Source organism: Dunckerocampus dactyliophorus, chromosome 2 (assembly GCF_027744805.1).
Source record: "Dunckerocampus dactyliophorus isolate RoL2022-P2 chromosome 2, RoL_Ddac_1.1, whole genome shotgun sequence".
Taxonomy (NCBI): Eukaryota; Metazoa; Chordata; class Actinopteri; order Syngnathiformes; family Syngnathidae; genus Dunckerocampus; species Dunckerocampus dactyliophorus.
The window spans coordinates 49,688,395-49,702,439 of record NC_072820.1 but is presented as its reverse complement, the minus strand read 5'-3'; the positions used below and the strand labels follow the sequence as shown (position 1 = coordinate 49,702,439).

The window sequence follows — 14,045 nt, the reverse complement described above, 5'->3', positions numbered from 1 at the left end:
AGGTCAGAGTTCATGACTCCACCATAAGAAAGACACGGGGCAAAAACGGCCTGCATGGCAGAGTTCCAAGACCAAAACCACTGCTGAACAAAAACAACATTAAGGCTTGTCTCAATTTTGCCAGAAAACATCTTGATGATCCCCAAGACCTTTGGGAAAATACTCAAAAGTTGAACTTTTTGGAAGGTGTGTGTCCCATTACATCTGGGTTTCAGAAAAAGAACATCATAGCAACAGTAAAATATGGTGGTGGTAGTGTGATGGTCTGGGGCTGTTTTGCTGCTTCAGGACCTGGAAGACTATTCTGCAAAATTCCTCCACAGCGCTGGAAGAGACTCATTGCAAGTTATCACAAACGCTTGATTGCAGTTGTTGCTGCTAAGGGGGCCAACCACTTATTAGCTTTAGGGGGCCATCACTTTTTCACACAGGGACATGTAGCTTTGGATGTTTTTTCTCCCTTAATAATAAAAAGTTTCATTTAAAAACTGCATAAAGTGTTCATTTGTGTTGTCATTGACTAATATTTACATTTACATGTTTGATGATCTGAAACATTTAAGTGTGACAAACATGCGAACAATAGGAAATCAGGAAGGGGGCAAACACTTCTTCAAATGACAAAGCTGAGATGCCTTTTTTTCTTGAAATATATAACTTGCTAGCATACGGTATCTGCATGTGTTGCTTTTATCAAAGTGGCAAAGTTGCACCCTTTAATTTTTCACTATGTGGCCTTTGCTGGAAAAAAAAAATCTTTGGGCACCCCTGCTCGAAGATCCATCCATCCATCCATTTTCTATACCGCTTCATCCTCATTAGGGTCGCGGGGGCATGCTGGAGCCTATCCCAGCTAACTTCGGGCGACAGGCGGGGTACACCCTGGACTGGTCGCCAGCCAATGGCAGGGCACATATAGACAAACAACCATTCACACTCACATTCATACCTATGGACAATTTAGAGTCACCAATTAACCTCACCTGCATGTTTTTGGAATGTGGGAGGAAGCCGGAGTGCCCGGAGAAAACCCACGCGCACACGGGAGAACATGCAAACTCCACACAGAAATGCCCAGGGGAGAATCGTGCTAACCACTAGACCACCATGCGGACCCTCCTCGAAGATGTTGTCTTTTATTTGGAGTTATTGCTCTGCTCCTGTTGCACTGCTCTCCAGAGCAAGGGCAACCCTCCTGACCACACTGATGAAGGCCAGTAGGCCAAAATGTTAACATGTTTGTTGACATGGCCAGAATAAATTGGTGAAATTGAGTCAACCTTGCCCTGAAGGTCTGTCTGCCAGATCTGTGTGTGTGTGTGTGCGTGTGTGTGTGTGTGCGTGCGTGTGTGTGTGTGCGTGCGTGTGTGTGTGTGCGTGCGTGTGTGTGTGTGCTTCCTTATTCGCCTTAGGCCACCTACTCACGTCATGGTGGACTAAAACCAAATCACCTCACATGATCAAGTATCTCGCCGCCCAAGCTGGGTATGAGTAGCACCAGACAAGTACAGGTAGGCTGGTATTGCTTCCTGCGGCATACGTGCATTGTTCTCGCATGTGGAAATCGTTCAAACGGGGTTATTACTAAGATAGTCCATCAGAAAGGAGAAAAAATGGTCAAGACGACCAAAAAACGCAGAGAAAGGTGGCTGCTGAACCCGTCTCGCTTGTCGACCAAAGCCAAGCATGAACACGCTCAAGTTTCCAATCAATCCATTTCATTTATATGATGCATTTTATAAACACCGCTTCCAAAGTGCTGCACAAACAAGTAAAATGACAAATAATACAAAGTAAAAGTACAAAAAAAGCCAGATCATAAAAATGGGTTTTAAGACAAGACTTAAGGCATTCAACAGTTTCCACAGCTGGGGACCGATTTGCATTGAGGGGCCAGTCCATTCAACGCCTTAAAAACAAACTGTTCAAATCAATTCTGGAACAAACAGGCAGACGATGCAGGGAGGCTAGAATTGGGGTGATGTGCTCCCTTTTTTGGGTCCTGTTAACTCATTCAATCCCATCCATTTTTCAAAATTCAACCCCCTTCAGTAGCAGCCATTTTACACAATTTTGACTGATCGTTGAAGGCACACAGAATATTGTGTTCTATGGCTATATCAACATGGAACCTACCAAAAAAGATTAGACTCCCGTCTTTCAACAGAAAAAAAAAGTTTGTTACTAGGTTTTTCCGTTCTGTAGTAATCAGCAGTAGAACGTATGTAAGTTTCAGGAAAATATCAGTTCCCGACTACCGTAGAAAAGGGAGAAAAACAACTTTTTGTGAAAAGATACATTTAGAATATGGGAGCACACTCTTTCATTTGTTTGAAACTAATATTTCCAGAAATATACCAGCGTACTGGTACAGATATTCATACTGGGAAGCAAAAAACAGGGTCACGGTTGTGTTGTTTCCAACAAAATATTATTAAAGTTCACACGCTATACCCCCGTGGATAAACAGCGTAGCGAAACGACAAAGGACACATACAAGAATGTAGTCATGCAGACTGATTTGGTGTAAGAACGCAAATAGACGTGTTAGAAGTCCTTCATCTGCTACGATGCTACGAAAGATAAGCTTTCAACTAGGTCAACACACCGTGCATACTCACACAATCGGGGCACCGTTATTAACATTAATCTGACGAACATTGTACCAAAATTCCGAGCATGTATGTAAATATATATAAGAAAACTAAAAAAAACAACAACAGCAAAAATGACTAAATGAGCAGTAATTTTACCAGAATAAAGTCAAAATATTAAGAGAGGATTTAAAAAATCCCAATTTTATTATATATTATGAGGGAAAATATCATTTTCGTAGCGTAAAGTTTAAATATTACAGAAAAAAGATGTTATTAAAAAGTCGTAATGTTATGAGAAACAAACAAAACAACAAATAAAGTTGTCATTTTTGGATAATTAGGTTATGGTAAAAGCTATAATATGATATAATATAGAACAGCATAATATATAAACAGCATCAGAAATGGGGAAAAAACGGCTGTCATTTTATGAAATGAAGTGAAAATATTAAGAGAAAAAGGTTGGATTTTTCTCGAATAAAGATGTAATATTATGAGGAATAATATTGTTACTTACAGTACAGTGCTTCTCAAATAGTGGGGCGGGTCCCCCTGGGGGAGGTGCGGAGAGAGGCAGGGAGGATGTTCAATATTTGTGCAAACCGGCCAACATGTATGAATTTGTCATATTCAGCATGCAATTTGACTCTTAAATACGCTTGGATGCTTCACTGCTCTTTGTTGCATTTCGCTGGTTTCAGTTTCAAGTTCAGTCTGTACAGTACAGATAAATAGATATTATCAGTTTCTCAATAGTATTTCAAATGACAGAAAATAATTGCGAACCACTGCTTTCGTAACAAAGAGTTGAAATATTAAAGAAGAATAAAAATTAAAAATCTAAGTGGCAAAGTTGCATCCTTTCATTTTTTGCTATGTGGCCCTCGCTGGAAAACGTTTGGACAACCCTGCCTTAGGTCGTCAGCCAGCTCAAAAATGGCATCGTTGGATAGACGATATACTGTATACTGTATCTCTGCTATATTTATTTCTGACAGTCCAGATATGATGCTAACATGCTAAATATAGACGCAAGAACACCGACCGCAAACAGGTTTCAGATTTGATAAAACACATTGCAGGTGTATTTGCATCTCCTCCTCCCAGTATTCTGCACGTTCTGATCATCTAAAATGATCCTGCTTATTCATCAGGCCCTTAAAGCGATGTTATATTCAGCTAAAAAGGTAGGTAGGGCCGGTCCAATTGCTCCCTTAAGCACTTTTTATTTGATGCCAAACGATATCAAGGGAGTGAAGGAATGACAGCAGGGCTCGCTGTTACGGTCTTTCAATAACCTTGAAGCGTCAGGACACAAATCAATGCGCGCCATGAATCTATCCTGAAGGCAAGGATAAGTAAGGACGTACTATTATTTTCATTTTACTGCCGCAGCAAAGGAATTCCCAAGCCTCACGCTCACACGCAGGAGCACATGTGTCGCACGGCGCATGGAAGCGGCAGAGCAAAGTCTCTCCTTCATCACTCAGGCAGACACAATGCTTAGTCATGAGCCAAGCATCAAGCTGATAAATCCTTATTAGGCAACGAGGAAAGGTCTAAGGGAAAATACTGTATATATACTGTACAGTATTTCCTTTGAGCTACAGTATGTACAAGTAGACACTCCTTGTGTGTCATTTAAGGCTGTATGGAGTATGAAAGCTTGCCAACGCTGTCATGCGGATTAACGCCATTGACGCCAGTTCAAATGTACGTTTTTGGCATTAAAAGAGATCTAAATTGCACAGTGTGTCTATTTCCCACATCTGTTGCCCGAAAAACAAAATGTGACTACTGGGGCTGTCAAACAATGAAAATGTTTTAATGAGATTAATCACAGTTTTCAAATAAATGAATTACGATTAATCACAATTTGCAACTTCGTCTCTATGAAAGATGCCTATGTTTACCTTATTTTATACATTTGTATGTTTTAACAGCTCCAAATGAACTTTATGTAGCGAAGCCTTCACTTTTATTGTTGATTGTTTACCGACCCAACCGTGATAAGTGAATATCTGCTAAATTGTATTCCTTATTTATAAATAGTCTCTTTGTAGTTAGAGCATAGAAAACCTGTTCATCACCTTCTAAATACACATTTAACATCATTAGAGCCCTCTAGACATGAAATAACAGCCCTATGGTGACCTTTACACTCCTATTACCAAATATAGTAGACATAATAAGAGAAAATAAGACATAAATGAGACACAGGAAGTGACGTTTACCTCAGCACGGGTTACGGCCACAACAGCAGCCCGTGTTACGGGTGTTCTAAGATCACTCAAACCTGCAATAAAAGCCTGTTGTTCTGAATATTACAGGAACATTACTGACACCTAGTTACTAGTGTAGAATACTACATATCATTTGAATGCGTCTTCTGGATGCCTTATATTTGTACTTTACTTCATTTAGCCATTTTGAAAAAGCTTCATTTAGGCAGTTTGCTCGAATATGCATTTTTTTAAAATAATAATAGGCCATATTCAAAAACAGCATAATTTCTGAATATATATAATTATGACAAGAAACTTTACAAGAAAAAAGGTTCAATACTTGGAAATTTAAAATAATAATAATAATCATCATCACAGCAAAAATGGAAAAAAAAGCTGTCATTTAATGAGAATAAAGTCAAAATATTAAGACAAAAAAGGTGTGTTCTAACGAGAAAAAAGGCCACAATTTTACCAGAATAAACTTGTAATATTGTGAGGAAAAACAATGTCATTTTAGTATCATAGAGTTGAAATATTAAAGAAAAAATATGTTTTTTATGTTTTGAAAGTCAAAACATGAGAAACAAACAAAACAGAATAATCTTTTTTTTTCTGGAAAATTAGGTTGCGGAAAAATGTATTATGTTACGAGAATAAAGTCAAAATATTATGGGAATAAAGTCGTAATATTATGAAAACGAACAATAATTGGGGTAAAAAGAAGACCGAAGTTCATACTTATAAGAGCAGTTTCAGATTACTATTGGCAGATTACTATCACTGTCCTGCTCCTCTGAAAGACTAAGCCAGGGGTCACCAACGTGGTGCCCGCAGGCACCAGGTAGCCCCCCACGACCACGAGGTGCCCGCAGGCCTGCTTTTCATTCAGGTTTTCAGTTAATAATGTGAGAACACTAGAAAGAAAAGTATTCTGAAATACAAAATGTGAGTTGTGGACACCAGCATTTTGTTCATGTTCTGGTAAAACAAGCATATTCGCTTTGTTTGGGTTTAAAATGAGCTCTGAAAATAAATGTTACAAAAATGAGTAGCTCTTGGCCATTTTCATTTTGTAAAAGTAGCTCTCACAAGGAAAAACCTTGGTGACCCCTGGACTAAGCAGATCATTCCTCCCCACACCATGCAGCTTTTCAACACAACAGAGGGGGAGCGAAAAAACACACACAGGACTGGAGTTATTAACTTTTTATGCATCTGTTCCACATTTAAAAAACCTTTGGACACCACTGCCTTTAGTCAAAAATGGCATTGCTGGATAGATGATACTATATATATCTTGTCTAAACTTTAGTTACCTAGGTGGTGCAAGACCACACACCTTCTGTTTCCCTACCTGGCTACTGCTTCTAAAGGGTTACGTCTCCCCCTCGAAGGGACGAGACCTCCAAACCAGGGCCGAGGGAAACTCACCCAGGTTTTCACTGCCTACTGTGTAGAGACGGCCCTGTTTCATCCAGATCAGACACGATAGAGTGATCTCACCTGATGCTGGATCCTCTACTTTATGGCAGCTTCCCTCTAATTGGTTTGTTGCTCTTCTTATGGACCTGGGCTACTTTACTCATCTATTAGCGATCACAAGGACCTGTAAAATCTTTATCATAACCGGAATAACCTAAATGCTTACTCTTTTACCTCACTTGCAAGTCTATTCTATCTTTTGAAAACTTTGACAGAGTGAAGCAGCGAAATTCGAAGCGCGAAGTGGCGAGGGACGACTGTATGTGTTCCATCTTCCATCATATTATTTACAGCATAAACCATCCCTCAGCAAATTGATCTGTTTGGATCCAAAGCAACCTTTCTGTGCAAAGTGACAAATGGTCATAATACAGCGCCCACCGCCGCCAAGAGGGCCATGTTGCATGCCTGAATGGGACACCAAAGTGCTGAGCAAACCGTTCAAAGAATGACGAGATTAGAGGCAGTGGGGGCTGATAGTAGTATGGTGAATGAAGAGGCTTTAAAGTCCGACAAAATGCTGGGCTACGCTTCCTCCGTTGTGCATACTGAACAATGCACACACACACACACACACACACACACACACACACACACGTGAATGTTTAGAAATTCATTAGGGCTGGGGGCCTTTAAAGTTTAAAAATGCTTATGTGCTAAAAACCGAAAAAAGATTAATTGTTTTCCCTGTTTTTTGTTTCTTACCAATCTAATTACCAGAGTGGTCAGAGTGCAGCCCACAAAAATCATTACCAAATAAGGTAGGAATCAACAACAACAAGAAAACAATCAATCCAGAGGGGGTGGACTAGTAAGGACACTTTCACAAGATGAATTCTCGTCAAGACGACAAACTTCTCCCCCCTCTAAAGACAAACTCCTCCCCCCTGCAAAGTCCCGGTGTTGGTGTTGGTGTTGGTGCAGCTTTTCTCTCTACGCTGACTTGTCAAAACAAACCCAAAACGTCCTAAATGTGGTCTCCCACACCAAACCATCCACCCATTCACCCGCTCTACGCCGCAGACTGATTAGGAGTCGTTCCTAATCAGTGATGCCCCCCAGTATATACCAACAGCCATCGCCATGACAGCAGCGTCTTGCTCGTTATCCTTAACAAGGGCCGGCCTTGTTAGAGCCCCAGACTTCCACTCCGCACCTGGCTGACATCACAGAAAACTCCAACTTCCAGTTGCCAGAGCAACCGCACTCGGCAACGGCACAGGGGGATTGATTGGTTGAGCCGTTCGGTGAGAGGGAGATGATGGGGGTATTACTTGTCTCCTCGGATGAGCATGGACACGCAGGGTATTAGCCCCTCGTCGGGGGGATGACGGAACAAAACAATAATGGATGTAGTCGCTTGGCAAAGGGATGGAAGACGCCACGACACATCCATCTTGTTTTCACGGGGTTCTGCGCTCAATGCTGTGCCGTTTTTTTGGTTTACATGCTATGTAACAAAGTTACCAAGCAGTTTCCCAAAGGACATTTATGACATATAACTCTATTAATGCTCTATTAATTAACATCACTCGTATTTTAGACCAGGGCTCACCAAGCTTTTTTCTTGCGAGAGCTACTTTTAGAAAATGACAATGGCCACGAGCTACTCATTTTTGTAAAAATGATTTTCTCGGGCACCACGTTGGTGACCCCTGTTTTAGACCTATTGTGACAGTAGCTTAAGTTAGTTATTGTCATTTCAAAAAAAATATTGATTTAAGCAATGTAGTCTTAAAAGAACATCAATTTTTACTAGGGTTGTCTGATCGAGTAAAAATAAAAATAAAAATAAAAATAAAAATAAAAATAATAAAAAGTTTAACAATGTGGAAAAAAGGGGTGTCCAATAGTATCGGAAATGAAGAACAGAACAATATTACTATATCAGATGCTATAAGTATAAGTAGGCTAACTCTTGTTTTTATCCTTACGTATCCTTTCGTAGACCCAATCCCACGTATCGTCTCGACTCGTTAACCGAGTCTCGTGACATCCCTACTCACAATGTTATGTGAGTAGGGATGTCCGTATGTAATATGTATCTAATATGAAAATGTTACTTTATTAAAAATGTATTAGATATGATCAATAAATGATGCCAAAATAATTACAAATGACAAATGAATGGAACATTTACCATCACTTTTACCGAGATTTGTTGGAAAAATAACCCCACAAAACCATCGGTTAGCTCATTCAACATTCAATTGTTTTCAAACCCGGACACTCACTCCCGAAGGCATATTTGTACGTCTTTCACTTTTTTTTGCGCCAGAGGCAAAAAGAGGTAATGACGCAAGTCTTGGCCGTGTGAACCAACAAAGCGGACGGTATTTAGAACATTAAACAGACAGCCGAACGCAAGCCAAGGCAAAATTTTAGCAAAAACTGTTGGTTGTAAACCAAAAAAGGCACTAATGCGGATGTTAACCGAGCTACCGCGGTCTAACATGTCATATGGATAGATATTTTATTTATCTCAGAGAGAAATTAATTTCCAGCGGCTCTGCAAAAGTGTCCTAATAAACGTGATAACTTCAAAATAAAACAAACAAGGCAAAATAGGAGAGTTAAGAATAAATAAATACGTAACAGATCACTTCAATTTCAATAATACATAATTAATAATAATAATAATACATAATAATCATACATATTAAGTGAATAAATCCAGTCCTGTGTGTGTTTTTACCGTTCCCTATCCATTGTGTTGAAAAGTCGCATGGCAGGGCGCAGGGCAGTGATAGTAATCTGCCACTGAAACTGCTCTTCTGTTGGGGGGTGATGCTGTGCATTGGGTGACGCTGGTTGATGATGAATGGCAATGTAAGATGACCCATGAACAGGTGGAATCAAAGTCACGGTGTAGTTTTTAGCCTGATTGTCAGGCTAGCGCTAGAGGCTACTGGGCTAGAAAAGCCTTGTCTACATAATCCACATTTGTTAGTTGCTGTACTGTTGCTGTGTAGTGTAGTTGCTGTACTGCCTCTCTTGGCGCATGTTAGACGGCGTGACCAGAGCAGACTGTCTAATCGCTGCAACTATCACTCGCTTCTGGCCTTGCATTCTTCTGTTATCGCACATTTTGGATTAAAGGCGGCCAACCATCTAAGACCGCTGTGTCACACATGCTGACATACTATACGTCAGGATGGCCTCCCCCTGAGTTGGGTAAAAGGACATCTGACCTGAAGTGCCTCGGACTTGCTCCTGCGCCCGTGTAGAAGACGAGTCCCTGCATCTGTGTATCATTCTTCCTGGTACTTTAAACTGTCCAAACTGAGCTATCGTTTCCGAGACTTATTCGGAAACATTAAAGATAACGAACCAAAAGCACCAAAAACGTCCCACTAACGGTTTACGATAAGACATGGACTTGTGTTCACCTCGAGGCAAGTTTTCGTGGCCTCGTAACACACCGCTGTGGTGCGTTCAAGGGCTGCCAAACAACGTGGGAAATCGCATCACTTGACTAAAAAACATCACCAGCGAAGCATAAAGACATCATGGTGTAAAAATTGCAGGCTTTTTTTCCAACAGTGATGCTGTACATAATGTGTGTGGAATGAGCTGTGAGAAAGTGCCTATTTTCGAACATTTTTTACCCATTTTTGCAGGGATCCATTGTATAAGGTTTTATGTTTTACTATAGCTTTAATTTGGTTCATCTGAACTCCTTAAGACACAAACGTGGATGAACTTTAAACACACAATCTTCACAATACAGTGATCCACTACAGTAGCGTGTGTGTGTGTCAAAATGTGTGCTGTTTTATTTCCAGCGGCCACTTGCAGGCCCACATTTCTCCCAGCTCACAGCGCATCAATCCATTGCAACAAACGTGGCAAACACCCTATCTTGAAACACAGTAATCTGGGGGATGAATGGGATTAATTACTCCTCGCAGGTGAAGGAAAACAGCCGGAGGTGGAGCTCTTTTTTTTCCTTCTTTTTTTCAGACACGGATGCAGGCTGGAGCACACGAGAGGGCTGCAAGGTGCTTTGCATGCCTGAAGCACACACACAACATGTGATCGCGTTGTAAAAACCAACTGTCACACGTTATAATCTTACAACATCGCTCAAATTGAGGTCAATCTGAATGTAATTCCGATTCCGCATGAAGCCCCCCCCCCCCCTTCCTTCGAACCGGATGGATGGATGGCGGGTCTATGCTCAGAAGGGGGTTTCCATTTTGCGAGCGCCACAGCCCTTAAACGCACCTAAATCCACGTGACTACAATAACTACAACATCCGGTGGGCATAAAGCTGACTTTTCTTTTGTCAAAAGCACACACCTTTCTAGCAGGCTGTCACATTATCGTTTACAAACACAGGAAAATAGGGAACGGGGAAGCGCTTTCTTACTGTAAAATAAATTCCCTCGGGGGATGGAGAGCCTCTTCTCGCCTCTCGACTCCCCTCCTTTCCGGCGTGAGAATCCAAAATTCAGACCATGCAAAAAAGGCAGTCGGTCATTCCGCCCTCAGAGGTATTTTTGGTCCAAATGTGGAAGATGACGGCTCCCAGCATCCGACAGGAGCGAGCCAGCTGTGGGGGGTGGAAGTGATGGAGGAGAGGGAGGAAGCAAGGAGCGGCCCGGCCGGAGCACTGCGCACATGAGGGAAAGCAAGAGGTGATTTGGTCCTCGCTCTCCCTCTCTCCCTCTCCCTCTTTCTGTGTGTGTGTGTGTGTGTGTGTGTGTCGTTCACAAAACAACATCCCTTCATCCTTGCCAGACAGACTGACAGACAGCTCGGGGTAGCAAAGTTAACAGCGACACCCACCGGTGATGAGAGGAACATAAACTATGACGGGTGACGCCATGCAGCTGGAAGGGAGGCGGTACGGTAGATTTCCAGGGACTCGGTTGACATTACTGTAAATATTAGCATTTTGTCAATATTTTAAATAAAAATCACCAAATTCCGAGTTTCCTCCCAAGAGATGATTTGCCAGGACCCTCGCTTCCCTTGCAGCTTATTTTGGGCGTCCTGATGCCTTCAGTGTTGTCTGTTTCCACAAAAACATGTGTTTTTTACTGTTACATTGTTGATATTTTCACATGTATAAAGTGTCATGCTGTGGACTGATTCACGGGACACGGGAAGGTTTTGGGGGTGAAAAGCCCCCCAAAAATGTGAAAATGTGTTTTTTGAATGAGAATTGCAATGCTAGCTTTTGCTTTTGTTTAATTATTTTTACATAATTTCGTTTTTTTCCTCTGAAACGATTGCATGTCAGAAGCAGTAGTAGGCAAATTGCTTGAAAAAAAAAAGTTCTTCACTTAATAACTTCGTCTGTGTAGGCTCTCAGTCGTACAGGAGTTGTCCATCGAGGAAAAGGCTTCTTGAGACGTCATCTGTACTTCTGTGAAGAAGGTGTCGGACGTTTCGCTCCTCATCCGAAGAGCTTCGTCAGCGAACTAATAAGTGCTGGTAGCTTAGGCCTTAAATACAGTAAGAGTGGGCGGAATTGGTGTGCCAACACCCTCCTCCTATTGGTTCGTTACACTAAGCCTGGGCGGAGTAGTGGTATAATCCTATCCTGCTGTTAACACCTCCGATAAAAGGGAAGTGTCGCTCCCTGAATTTGGTATGAACGACTCTGATACTGGCTCGTTAGCATCTATTGTTCTGGCTCGGCCCTGGCTCCACCTCATTTGCAAGACTAAGAGCTGTGGGTTTTGGTCTCAGTAACCTGCTGAACACAGGGTCCAAATTAAACCTCAAACCACCATTCCGATTCAATGATGGGTTAATGATGGAAGCCAGGGCCGAGCCAGAACAATAGATGCTAACGAGCCAGTATCAGAGTCGTTCATACCCAATTCAGGGAGCGACACTTCCCTTTTATCGGAGGTGTTAACAGCAGGATAGGATTATACCACTACTCCGCCCAGGCTTAGTGTAAGGAACCAATAGGAGGAGGGTGTTGGCACACCAATTCCGCCCACTCTTACTGTATTTAAGGCCTAGGCTACCAGCACTTATTAGTTCGCTGACGAAGCTCTTCGGATGAGGAGCGAAACGTCCGACACCTTCTTCACAGAAGTACAGATGACGTCTCAAGAAGCCTTTTCCTTCACTTAATAACGGAATTCTGCTTCAGGGAAAGTAGCTTTTTTGTAAGTATAACTTCAAAAAAATATCAAATGTGTAAAATTATTTGTAATTAATTTTGAAATATTTATTATTTACTTAGTTAATACTTTTTTGTTAATCGACTGCTTAACCCTTAGCGTCGGAGTGTTATACGCCGTTGAGAGATCTTTCATGAGATGAAGGCTGAGGGCTGAGCTCGTGACTTGCCGCTCTGACCAAAATTCCAGGGGGTAGTACTTTCCTGAGCACGAGCAACCACAACTCTTGTTGACTGGCTATTTAATTTCCTGTGCAGTAGAAGTGAACACAAATATGCAGATCTTTGATACCGATATAAGTGCATGATAACACGGCAAATTTTTTGTTTGCCGAAAACTTTTGTCCTGTATTTCATTCTGATTCTAATCATGATTTTAAACAATTAAAGGCAAAATCACAAAATCATCCAGGTTTTGGCAATAGTGTCCTTGTATTTACTTGGTATATCGGATCGATACCAAAATTTGCAGTATCGTATGCGAGTGATATGAAATAAATATAAAGTGGTGTGAAGTGAAGTGTTTACCCGCTTCCTGATTTCTCTTTTTTTGCATGTTTGTCACACTTATATGTTTCAGATCAGCAAACAAATTTAAATCTGAGTCAATGACAACACAACCCAACACAAAATGCAGTTTTTAAATTAAACTTTTTGTCATTAAAGGAGAAAAACAGCGTACATGGCCATGTGTGGAAAACAAATTGGCCAAAACATGGAACAGTGGTGAACCTTCCCAGGAGTGGTCGGCCAACCAAAATGACCGCAAGAGCGCAGCGACGACTCATCTGAGAGGTCACAAAAGACCCCACAACAACATCCAAAGAACTGCAGGCCTCACTTGCCTCAGTTAAGGTCAGTCTTCATCTATCCATCTTCTTCTCCTTATCCGAGATCGGGTCGCGGGGGCAGCAGCCTAAGCAGGGAGGCCCAGATTTTCTTCTCCCTGGCCACTTCGTCCAGCTCCTCCCGGCGGATCCCGAGGCGTTCCCAGGCCAGTTGGGAGACATAGTCTCTCCAACGTGTCCTGGGTCTTCCCCGAAGCCTTCCACCGGTCGGACGTGCCCTGAACACCTCCCCAGGGAGGCGTATGGGAGGGATCCTGACCAGATGCCCCAGCCACCTCATCTGGCTCCCCTCAATGCAGAGGAGCAGCGCTTCTACTGCGAGTCTCTCCCGGATGGCAGAGCTTCTCACCTTATCTCTAAGGGAGAGCCCAGCTACCTCACGGAGAAAACTCATTTCGGCCGCTTGTACCCGCAATCTTGTCCTTTCGGTCACTACCCAAAGCTCATGACCATAGGTGAGGGTAGGAACGTAGGTCCACCGGTAAACTGAGAGCTTTGCCTTGCGGCTTAGCTCTCTCTTCACCACAATAGACCGATGTAGACGCCGCACCAATTCGCTTGTCGATCTCGCGTTCCATCCTTCCCTCACTCGTGAACAAGACCCTAAGGTACCTAAACTCCTCCACTTGGGGCAGGACCTCATCCCCGGACATGGCGCTCCTCGCTTTTCCGGGCGAGAACCATGGACTGGGATTTGGAGGTGCTGATTCTCATCCCGGCCGCTTCACACTCGGCTGCGAACGT

The 14,045-nt window shown here is 42.3% G+C and overlaps 1 protein-coding gene across 9 annotated transcripts in view; it reads right to left on the bottom strand.

The window, feature by feature from the left end:
* Positions 1 to 11,041, bottom strand: part of ctnnd2b (catenin (cadherin-associated protein), delta 2b) — a 181,691-nt gene extending 170,650 nt beyond the window's left edge. For 6 of the 9 annotated variants that reach the window (XM_054762548.1, XM_054762565.1, XM_054762582.1 and 3 more), the window contains exon 1: positions 10,681 to 11,041. The gene's annotated coding sequence lies outside the window, so the exon portion shown is untranslated. The remainder of the gene's footprint in view (positions 1 to 10,680) is intronic. The other 3 variants (XM_054762573.1, XM_054762589.1, XM_054762604.1) reach the window with 1 other exon arrangement.
* Positions 11,042 to 14,045: the final 3,004 nt, after the last annotated feature.